Raw genomic sequence first — 12,818 nt, forward strand, 5'->3', positions numbered from 1 at the left:
TCTGCATTCTATACAGGCACATGCCTAGTGAACATAACTGCCGATATACGTTGACATAGTCCTGTCAACTCCAGCTTGCCTTAAAGGAGGCCCTTCAGAGCCACGTTCCAGAGGCATAGACTCGGGGATGACTGGAGCTATTCCCAGCCATCCAGTTCCCAGCCGCTTCAGCACCATGGGAAAGCCAGCCAAGTGAGCATGGGTCAGGTCAACCTTGTCTCCTCGCCTGACTGTCAAAATAACAGTACCTTCCCCTCCGGCCTCCGGCACTGTCCGTCAGAGCCGGGCTGCTGAGAGCTGTGGCACAGAGGGGTGGAAAAGCAATTAAATCAAACATGGGTGAGTAGCTGCAGGACAAATGCCTCGTCAGCGTTTTTCAGCTCAGCCAGAGAAAAAGCTGGTGTTTTTTTGTTGGTTTTTTTTTTGCAGAAGGGGTATTGAAAGAGAGTATAGAAACGACTCCAAAAGAGAGCTAAGACATTTTGTGTCACTGGGCTGCCAATGCAGGAGTTAGCGAAAGGGGTAGAAGAGACATAGGCCCAATTCAGAGTCTCTTTCTTCCTCAGTGATGGCCTAAAACGTGGGGTCAGACACATACTCTGACCCCTGACACTCTGGTTCACGTCTCACCGTAATTACCTTTGCGCATCAACCCCTTGGCCACCCCCACTCAAAGACAATGTAACAATTTGTCTTTTCAATTGTCTGTCAGTCACTCTCTTACAGGCCCTTTCAGTGGGCGTATATGGTTTCTTTTTCCATTTGTATTTATTTATTTATCTTGCTTGGAGAGGTGGGGGGTTGTCTGGCCCCAGAAACAGGGAGTCTTTGTTTGGGCTGGTTTCACATGGATATAACCCCCCCCCCCCTTCCTCCGCCTCCTCCTCCTCCTCCGCGCACCCTGCCTCCTATCTTGGTCCCCGTACTCAGACCCAATGGATTTGTTAGGGGGCTGGAGGGTGGCTTATCTCAGGGTCATTGTACATTGCATTTCCATAACCATTGACTAATCAATGAGACCCTTGTCCTTCTTGTGGATCACCGAGGTGCTTTCTAACTGCTCCCTGTAAGGTACCTACTGCCTACTGTAAAAGGCATGGTCAGCACTCTCGCCAAACTTTACCTGCCCAGTAGGCCAGACCCTGAAAAGTGTTGGTTTATATCTTTTATTTGGTGATTTTCTTAAACAATTCCTTTAAAATGACAAATTAATGCAAGCTGCTGCCTTTACAACAAACAGGATACATAATGTTGGGCTCGTGGTCACAGCGTGGTGGACTCTGAGAGACGTTCTGTCGGTGTGCCCCGACAAAAATCACCAGTCAAGATAAGAAATTACCAACTTTTTTCAGTCTCTCATCAGAATTTTGCAAGTTTTCGTCTTTATCATGCCGATGGTAATACTAGAATAGAGTAGAAGGCTGTGTCAAGTGATGAGAGTAGATAGCTGCGTAAGATGCAGCTGAAAGCTAAGACGCAGCTAAGAGGAGGTCAGTCCTGTGTTCCCTCCCCATCAAAACTATGCCCTATGTTAGGGTTAGGGTGAGGGAACATAGGGCTGAGGGAATATAGTGTGAGGGAACACAACGTTGAGGGAACATATGGCTGAGGGAACATAGGCTGAGGGAACATAAGGTTGAGGGAACATAGGGCTGAGGGAACATAGGCTGAGGGAACATAAGGTTGAGGGAACATAGGGTGAGGGAACATAAGGTTGATGAAACATAAGGTTGATGGAACATAGGGTGAGGGAACATAGGGCTGAGGGAACATAGGGTGAGGGAACATAGGGCTGAGTGAACATAGAGTGGAGGGAACATAGACAGGCTCCTGCTGAAAACTAGTAGTGGGCCTTGACTTGAGATTATTTTGTCACATGATGATGCCTGGGGTCAGAAATTAACTTTCACACATAACAATACTGTATCTTCAAAAAGTCATCTCGGAGCAGTAAACAGAGACCTCGCCAATGGGCAGAAAGGTTCGGTGCTTTGAAGACTTGCGACAACAGACATCCACACTGCTGCTGCTGCCGGCGTTCTGCAGAGAAGCTGCAGCACACCGAGAGAAAAAGGGGGCAAATGAGTCCACAAAGCTTTGGTCCACGTGACCTCAACGGTCCAAGCAGCCCCATATGGAGGTCCACGTGCGGCTCAGAATTCATTACCACACCCAAGTGGTTGTTGTTTTTTTGCCACAGTTTGCTGAATTTGATTCACTTTTTCATCAAAAACCAAAGAGTACTTGCACAATTACATCATTAAACATGAGAGAACATGAGAACTCAATCTTCCTATTTTCTTTGAAGAATTCATGTATTTTATGAATTCAATTTGATAATTTTCTTGTTTATCGCCTTTCTCCTGTATTTTTTCTCCCTTCGTAGCTCTGATTGTTTTTCCATTTACAACGACAATGATTTAAAATCTGAAAACCCTTTGACCGGTCCCTTTAAGGGAAAATTGTAATAAATTCTTTCAATGTGTTTGCCATAGCTTCTTGTGGTGGAAGTAGTTCTGCACCATTTGCTTTTATTAGGATTTGTCATTAAATTGAATCACTTTGGTTTCAAATAAATACAGTAAATACAAAATATTGGAAACATGGCTTCACCTTGGGTTGACCAGATGCGAGTGGGTGAAATTCAGGACAGGGGAGTTGGGGGGTAGTCACGTGGTCACAGAGGCAATGAACAGTAAAATACACCAGAGTCAAAATTCAACGTTAAAATTGTTTTTGTTCATGAATTCATCTGTCTGTCATTAGGGAACAAAACAAATGACTGTGTTGTATGTAGGCCAGTGTATAAATTATTATCCCAAACTTAAAATAAAATACAATTTATTCTGTTATGAAACAAACGCAATATGACTGTTATTTGACTGTATCAGTGTCTAATTCATTGAGCCATAACATCCAACATACTCTCCTAAAATGTATTATTTTTCATGAAAGTGATGAATGGATCATTATCAATAACATCCATAACAAAAGAATATTTTATTAGGTCATCTTTTCTTTCATTTCATACGCCTGTATCTGTCAGCAGTGACTCCATCGTTACTTCCCCTCCCCACTCCCCCCGGTACCTGCAGCAGTGTTTTCGGCTTTTCGGGATGGAGCAGGTTTAATTTTGGCATAGGTTTAATTTCCCTACGTTATTTTAAAAATCAACAACGTCATAACGCCTTGACCTCTCAGTAGCTGTTTATTAATTCGTGGCACCACTCTACACAATTGTTTTATTTTTAACAATAGCCATAATTCATGGAGGATATGAATTGCTGTGACCAATGCAGGGTTGGCTGGGGGTCATCCCTATGTTCCCTCAGCACTAAGTCCCCTCATTTCTATAAAATGTCCCCCGCATCAAATTTAGGCCCTATGTTAGGGTTAAGGTCGAGGCAACATAAGGCTGAGGGAACATTGGGTTGAGGGAACAGGGCTGAGGGAACATAGACACGCTCCCCTAGGTGACACCAAAAGTTTTTCACAACGATCGGGATTTAATGTTTTTTTTAGGCTATAAAAAGACTCTGCACCTTGAGGGAACTCTTGACATTACGAATACAAATCAAGTTATCTCAAGAAGAAGAGGGGTGGTCATTCATAACAATAGTCCCTGTGTCAGTGCTGCTCAACAACCGGCTCTTCCAGCACCTTATTGCTTGGCAGACGCCGCATGAAATTACATGGAATGTATCGTTTCCCTACAGAAGACTTAGTGTTCCAAGGCGAGGTAATTAAAGCCAGAGGAAAGAGGAGATAATTCAATCTTGGCCCGTCTGATGTCACGTGGTTTTTGGGGGATAAACACGATCCTTCTTCCAGACAGCTCGGTTTTGCGCAAGTCACTCACTCTGATTGTCAGTCACGTTGCTTATGAAGCTCATAATTGTGACAATGTCGGGAGGGAGATCTGAGCAAAGACTTGTGGTTTGCTTTGATCAGTTTAATTTGCTCTCTCTCTCTCTCTCCCCGAGATGGGTGAGAACTTGTGCAAGTGGTTGCAGTTGAGTATGAGTCGAGACAAAGCAGCGGCGAGGCCAAACAATGAGAGGGAATTAATCCTCAGCGCCATTTCCAATTGTGCAACAGATAAACGTTTACTGTGCTGGCTGAACGTTGTCAGTCCCTCACATCTGAGTACAGATGCAAGGATAAAGAATGAGTTGCACCGAGGGTTAGCTAGTGCTCACTGAAGCTCTACTTCTGCAAACACATGCCACATTGCCAGAAATAATCTCATTAGTTGATGTAAACCGCAGTGGCAGACTTGAGACAACTGCAGATAAAAATGACGTGACTTGTACTTTGTGGGTTTTCGGCACAAGAGCACAATCCGCAAACCAAAAACGATTCACACATTAGCCTGAATTTCGATATACTGTAGCTCCATTAGCAGGTCCACGTTTTCACCTATCTGGTGGAATAGCTCAACACCTACTTAGAGTTTGTGCAACAACTGAGAAAATGCAAACTAGCGGTACTAAAATGTCTGTATAAGCCATTCCGTCAACACTGTTAAACCATTATGCATTAATACTTTCAACCACTTATATATTATAGGGGTGTACTGATTCTGAAACCCAGACCATAGCCACGAGACAAACAATATTGTATGATAAAAGAAGAAGGAACTAGGGTATTTCCCAACCGGAGTCATCTCTATGTTCCCTCAAATTAGGCCCTGTGTTCCCTCATTTCTATTAAATCTTCCCTGGAAAATTAGGCCCAATGGGTAAGGGTGAGGGAACATTGGGTTGAGGGAACACAGGGTTGAGGGAACACAGGGTGAGGGAACATAGGGTTGAGGGAACACAGGGCTTAGGGAACATTGGGTTGAGGGAACACAGGGCTGAGGGAACATAGGGTTGAGGGAACACAGGGCTGAGGGAACATAGGGTTGAGGGAACGTAGGGTTGAGGGAACATAGGGCTGAGGGAACATAGGGTTGAGGGAACGTAGGGTTGAGGGAACATTGGGTTGAGGGAACACAGGGCTGAGGGAACACAGGGTTGAGGGAACATAGGGTTGAGGGAACACAGGGCTGAGGGAACATAGGGCTGAGGGAACGTAGGGTTGAGGGAACATAGGGCTGAGGGAACATAGGGTTGAGGGAACATAGGGTGGAGGGATCATAGGACTGAGGGAACATAGGGATGAGGGAACATAGGGTTGAGGGAACATAGGGTTGAGGGAACACAGGGCTGAGGGAACGTAGGGTTGAGGGAACATAGGGCTGAGGGAACATAGGGTTGAGGGAACATAGGGCTGAGGGAACATAGGGCTGAGGGAACATAGGGTTGAAGGAACATAGGGCTGAGGGAACATAGGGTTGAGGGAACACAGGGTTGAGGGAACACAGGGCTGAGGGAACGTAGGGTTGAGGGAACACAGGGCTGAGGGAACATAGGGTTTGATGTGTCTCCAGGTATCTGTTTAGTGAAACAAGATTTTGTATTTTGAACTACAAGGTTGATGCTTGATCGTACCACGTCTGCCCAGAAGTTGGTTGCAGCACTGAGAGTTGGAGTTTCAAAGGTCCTGCACACAGGAAACCCGAAGCTACAAGCTTTCACCATGTGCCTTTGGAGGCGACGTCACACGTCTGAGCTGCCGGGTCTGCAGTTCTTTTCACACTCCACTAAATGGACCTCTCCGAGAAAATGTCGAAATATCCAGAACTCTAACGAGTCCAAAGATCCTGTGCACAAATGAACATGCAAAGAAACTCCCACGCTTATTTTACTGACAACAGGTCACCTGACGCAGGCAACCGATGGACATTTCAAATCAAAGCCAAAGATATATGGATTGACCAAGGAATACATGCTCCTGATCCAACGTTTAATTGCGAAATGTAGCTTTGATTACGGATAGATTTGGGTGTTCTTTTTTATAGTACAATCAGTTGTTGTACAAAGTCTGCCTTGTTTAAAGGGAGGACACACATGTTGCCGCAGGCTATAACATTTATCTACAACATCTGTGTGTATCTAACCAATCAGCACCACATGATTGTTTGGTCTCTTCCCCGAGAGAAACGACCAAGATTCTCATTTCTGCATTTAGACTAATTGCAGTAGTATTTTTGGCTGCACACCGCACACGGCCATGCGATAAGATAAAAAAACCCTCGTTCCAAGTGTTCAAAATATAATAAAGCCAGTTAAACAATAAAGCTGTGCAGTTTATTTTCAGTGCATTGGAAAATACCAACCAAACTCCACAGCATGAAGGTATAACCAACACAGACACAAGTTAATAATAATAATAGATAAATTCAATTCATTTTACTAATCACAACATGAAATATCTCAAAACACAAAACATCAAGGACCAACCAGTAGCTTTCGACCACATATAGTGGTCTTCCTCAGCAGATGGTGTTTGAGAAACTCCTTCTCCGTCCAACTGAGCAAACCCCATCTGCTGGGGAAGACCATGGGGGTTCAGTTGAAAGCCCTGAAGAAGACAATACGTGAACCTTGAGTAATTGTTTTGTGTTTTTTTCTTTTTTGTTGTGTCGTTGTTGATTTTAAATATTCGTTTGGTTGTTCGGTAAAACTACTTCTTTCCATTCGCCGACACGACCGTAAAAGGGAGACGTTGAACTCATTCCGTTTGCACCAATCACAGGCACAACAGAGACGGTCTCCTGAAGTGTTTCAGGCAGGCTACAGCAGCTGAGTCAGCTGGAAAAAAAATTGAAATGTGTCCACAGGCAAGCATTATTTTTGATCTCATTTTAAGACGCTCAGATCTAAGCCCTACCAAAAAGAAAAAAAAAACACAAGGAAAACATTTCGTGGACAACAGGCAACTTTGTCTGAGCAAATTCCAAGTGACAATCATACATTTGTTCTTGCCCGATTATCTTTATCAGTCCGAGTTAATATTCATATGGTTCTGAGTCATTTATCAGTCTTTAAATCCTTGCACAGATTTCATTCTGATGGTTGACATTCAGTTGTTCTCGAGTCAGCAGTCGACAGAGTCAGAGGAATACGCTCTGTCGTTTTTGACCACTTCACTGTCGGCCTCGTGTTGGTGGACGATTGAACCAGGCAGGCAGGGGAAATTAAAAGAAAAACTGAATTGGACTTTATTAGTGAGAAACTTTTGGCCGCTGATTTTGTGAAGGGAGGTTTTTTCTGATCCTCGGCGCTGCGAAGCGACGCGCAGCTGTGCGCACTTCTGCTTGTTAACTTGGACGTTCGGGTACATAGGTCTTCGGTGAGCAGCAGAGTTATGTGGGTTATAAGCACTCTCACAACCAGCGCTGTAAAAGTGTCTGGATTTAACGGGATGATTAATGCCTCTCAGACTGCTGGATGAAATATGAGGTAATCTGATTCCCCGCTCCCAGTCAAAACATGCCCAACGTGGGGGCAACCCACTTCCTGCTGCCATGAATAGGCCGCCCTTTGCCATCTATACATTTTGAGTCGCACTTTACACAGAACAGAACGTTTGACGCCGGACACAATGTGTGCAATATTCATTTTTTAGGTGCAGAAGTTTGGGCATATCAGCCCATAATATGCCATGACACAGGAGCCGGTGACTCAACCGAGGGGCTGGGCAGCACCAAGCTGATAAAAGACGCCCTAAACAGGATATTAAACAGCTAATAAACATTTAGAGGCATGTATATTCCCACTTTAAATACCTTCCAGTCATCTCGAGGAAAAAGCGATTGTTTGAATTTTCCACGGGCTGTTGAATGCGAGGCCGTCGACCACATCTGATAGTGAGTCGCGTGGAGGTGAGGTGATAACAGTGGTAACTCTGGGTGGCGTGGGGGGTCCCTGAGTGGTGCACATGAACCGCATGTAACTGACACATGCATGCATGAAAATACAGGCAATTTTCTCAATCATTTCATTTACGCTGAGTTTTAAAAAACAAAACGAAACACCAACACGAGTTCTCTATATATGTCGTGTTCAAAACCTAAATTATAAAGTTAAATGAGTTCATTTCTAAGGCAAAAATAATTGTGTCCAGGCTTTTATCTTTATTTGTTTCTGTATTTCTTCATGTCCTCGTGTATTCCCTCCATGATTACACTTATTCATTAATTCATCTCTGAATTTTCTGTGTCTATGTATCGATGAGGTATGTGACAAATCCAAAGCATTAGAAATGATGAGATGAATAGGAAAGACATTTTAAAAATACAGCAGAAAAATAAATGTAAAAACATAGAAATGCAGAAATACATTGCAGACTTTACCCATATATGTCCTGATTAAATACCAGCATTTATTCTATTATTTTTTTAAATGCATTCAATTACATATTGTTTGTTCTGTAGTCGATTATTTATTTTGTTATTTCTGTACTTCTACATTTCCACTTTTATTTCTGTATTGTAATGTTTATTGAAAATTGAGTCATTGATTCACTGATTTAAAGAAAAAAGTCTGGTTTTAGGAGCATCATTAATAATATCCTCTCTTCTATATCCTTGCTCCCCTTTGCTCTGAAAATGTCGCCTTGTCTTTCTCAGTTGTGTGCCGTTGTGTGCCGTTGTGTGCCGTTGTGTGCCAGGCCTGTTCAGGCCGCTGCAGTTTGCACGTGCTGCCAACAGAGGTCAACAAAAGTCACACATCTTGATGACCTCTCGCCGATGTCAATGCATGAAAACACCGTGAAACAAATGTGCGTGCTGGCCGCTGTCGGAAAACTGCTCGGCGCTGCTGTTTCTACTTCTGCTCTCGGAGCGTGTTGACAGGGAAGCAGTTCGGAGCTTTGGGGCAAGAGAGAACATGAAGGGATCTCAGGATTTCAAAACAGCAGCTTCACACACACACACACACACACACACACAATAAAAAATGTCTTTAACTTCTCACATTCCGTCAACAACGTGAATATGGTAATGCCTCCCAGTTGTAGCTCCTTTCAGTTGCTAGTCAAACGGCCGTAAATCTCAGTTGAAAAGGAACCAGCTTGTGTCTGGATGGACTCCCGTGTGCCGGTCGCCGGCCAAGGCCTCGCCGGGATCTGGATCGGTTCAAACGCGTCCAAGTGGAAATAGGGAGGCCAGCGTATATGTGCTTATCCCCCGAAGATTATTAGTGGTGGAAGGAGACCTGAGATCCTTCACACTAGGAAAAGGTTCCAAAAGCAGCATGGAAAAGAACCTCATTATGAGTAAAAGACTTGCATTAGGCATTTTTGCTATTATATTTTTTTCATTTCCATGTCATGCCAATTCATTTGGCCCGCAAAACATGTGTACTATACAAAACATATATTTTTTTTACTTTTTAACTACATAGGCAAGTCAAGTTTATTTATATATCTCATTTCATGCGGCAGGCGTCGACTCAATGTGCTTCACGATTAAAAGCGAAAGATCGTACATGACAAAAAGAAACAATAAAAAGGTATTACATAAAAACACAAGGCATAGCATCAAAACAGCCGTTACAAATGTTACCGATCCCTAAAAGCTTGTGAAAAAAGATATGTGTATTCAATGTGTACATAATTGCACATAAAAAAACAATCATATTTTTTTATTATTTCATATTTTTAAGTGAAAGTGGGGAAATATTATAACATAGACGGATGAGCATTTACGCAGAATTTTATCTTGACATGGAGCCACTGGCTTTATACGCCGGTTTTTTTTGTTCATAATATTTTGGAAAACCGAGCATGTATTTAGTGTGTGCATTATCTTAAAAGTAAAAATAACTATATCTGTCAGGTAAATGTAGGGGAGTCGAAGCATAATGCACCACGGCAAATTTAAAGAAACGCTTCCATAGAGCACGAGGAGTTCAAAGCCGCACTCAAACACTTTTTGCATTTCACCGCCGACCTTTGGAAACTGTCCAGTGTCTGGGCACAGTGCGCTCGGCTTTCAAGTGGTGATGGGAGAAAAGTCCCCTTGTTTCTGCGGCCCTTCATCTGCTCTTTGGCGCGATGTGTTCCTTTTTAATTTGCCTCCGTCTTTGGCAGCAAAGGGCTCGGCGCGAGAGTCAAGTCGCGGGTAATTATGGTTGAGCTCAGACGCTGTCGGCAGGATTCAAGAAAACTAAAAGTTACCAGACAAAAAAAACGTTTACATTTTTAATTGAGCAGATTTTCCCCTCGCAGACCCCGGTTAACCTCTGTCCCTAAAGTCGACACGGGGCTGTTCCCAATTCACGACAATTCCCCCCATCGCCCCAGTAGAACTCCAACCAGTGGCGGCTCGCCCATAGAGGGCGCCGCCCTCCCGCCGACCTGCCTGATTTTATTTTGACTTTATTTTTGATTTTTTTAATAATCTTTCTCATTTTGAAAAAGAATCTGTGTTAATTACATGCTAATAATGAATGAGTTTACTTTAGAATGTGTTCAGAACTCTCCAGAATTATATTTGCAATCACTTTCACATTCAACCTTTACCATTGTGGTGTAGTAGCCAATAGGCTGTCTGCTCGGGGCTCCAGTTCACTCAGCCCCACAGTGCTGGAATTTAAGCCAATGGTTCCCCGTCGCTGCGAGAAAAGAAAGTAAATATTTGGCCAATCAGCGTCGTCGAATTTAATGGTTTTGGGGGGCGTTGAAAACGGCCGCCCCTCGTACCAATCGGGGAGGGCACTGTGCACGTTATAGGGCAGAGAGGAGCTTCATGGCGACATCGAGCGGCACGGGAGTTCAGCTGGCCCCAAATTCTGTTAGATCGTTACACCTGCATCCCTTCGAAAGAAGAACATTGGCAGAAAAACTCTACGTCATGTACGATATTCAACATTTTCTGGGGGACAACCACCAGCCCCCCCCCCCCCCCAGCGTACAGCGAGGTCTACCTGTACTCGGTGACTGACTTCACCAAAGGCCGTGCGATCCCTCCGAGAGTGACATCCACCGGGCTGAACGATCCAGCTGCGGTTTCCCTCTGTCATTAGCCGACTGTGGCCAAAGTGGTCATCCAGAGAAGGTTGTATATAGTGTTTCCATTAGAGAGCCACTCCAGCGAGAGTGGCCCGAGCGGCAGTAAAACCATTGTCGTGGGCTGTTAACCAGCATGTGTTGTAAATGAAGGGGTCCAAATGGTGCTCATTAGCGGCCTCTCCCACGCCGGCCATCACAGAGGACAGGGGCTTTCAAAAAAAAGGGCCCGCCCCTTTCCAGGAGACAAACAAGCCCAGAGCAGAGCAATAGCCTGGATTTTTTTTCTTCCCTTTTTCTCTGCATTCATACAGATCCACTAATTACTCCCCGAGAGCCAGACGCAGGCCTCGTGATGCATGAGATGACTGCGAAAAATGCATTCCTCACGGGCAAGTCCTCAGATCTCCGAACCGAACACACCAGCTCCTGCGAGCCAGCGACAATCTGTCCCGACTTTGCCGCAGTTTTGCCGCCCATCACGCTTTCTGGAGGACCCCTCAACTCCTGGGGTTGAACTTACCACACAGCATACCATGTTTTTTAGGAGGGTTAAGTAGCTGGTTGACTCTCAAACAACAAACCTATGGGGATGGCTGCAATTCCCCCCCCCCCGCGCCCCCAAATGTTGAAGCAATATTTAGTTGTGTGCCGTGTGTTCTGCTCAAACACAGTTTGTTTCCAGGCCCCGAGTCTGTTTTAAAAACGGGATTTCGCTCAAATGTGCAAAACGTATCTGCCGGCACAGCTGCGGCTTTTGGGGTCCGCGATGGTCCGAGGCCAGGAGCATCTGCCTCTGTTGGGTATTAATGCGTAATGCTGTTGTGGAAACCGAAACACAAACTGAGCTCCGATTCGTCCCCCTGACGTCATGTTGAAACGAATAAACATCTGAGTCGCATAAAAGTGGTCACGTATAATTAAAAAATCAAGTACTACAAATGACACTGGCCCCCCCATACCAGTGTTTGCGCATGCTTTACTACAAATACTTTAGATACTCACTTACGATTCAAAATGATGCTTTAGTCCTCTCTGGTTTAGCGGTGTCTTTGTGTCCTCCCTATCCTCCAGGCCTCCGCTGCTGTTTATTTATTCCACTGCCTTTTAACAGGGGCCAACTCGCGAAACGATGAAACTATCTGGAGTTGTTACATTAGCTAGATATTTAGTCAGTCGCAGTCGTCGTGCATGATTTAAATCTTTACCTTCAAAAGCTCTTTGTCATATTGCAAGATACAGTTGCAAGTACAGATTGATTTATAAAGTCGTCTCTGAATAGGAGCTGCAACACAATTAATCAGTCCTAGTAGTTTTATTGGGGGGGAAAAAGTCAAAAATTCTCTGATTTCAGCTTCTTAAATGTGAATATTTTCTGGTTTCTCTGCTCCTCAATGACAGTGAACTAAATATCTTTGGTGTGTGGACAAAACAAAACATAATTTAGGGGTTTGGGGAACAAGATTGACATTGTATGAAATTTATTGGACCAAACAACTAATTATCGATTAAAAGGAAAATAATCGTTAGTTGCAGCTTCATTCTGAATTACCACTTAATAGTCTTCTGTGTGATACATTAGTAGAGGAATTATTAAAATAATGTAATACTAAAGTTGCAAAAGGTAAAAACCCTGCATTTAACAAGATTTTTTTTGCACAAGTTATTTATATATTATAGCATAGTCGTAAATTAAAAAGAATCATAATTGAATTGCATATTATACCATTATATTATTATTACTAATGCATTAACATGCAGGCAGAGTTTTTATTACATCTGTTCTACATATGGTTTGATTTGACTTGTATTTTATATCTGCATAGGAACGACAGCTGTCGTCAATGCGGTGCAGTAAAAAGTACAGTACTTGAATAAATGCGCTGTGTTCACCCTCCAGCATTGTTGACAGTGTATCT

Source organism: Scophthalmus maximus, chromosome 3 (assembly GCF_022379125.1).
Source record: "Scophthalmus maximus strain ysfricsl-2021 chromosome 3, ASM2237912v1, whole genome shotgun sequence".
Lineage (NCBI taxonomy): Eukaryota > Metazoa > Chordata > Actinopteri > Pleuronectiformes > Scophthalmidae > Scophthalmus > Scophthalmus maximus.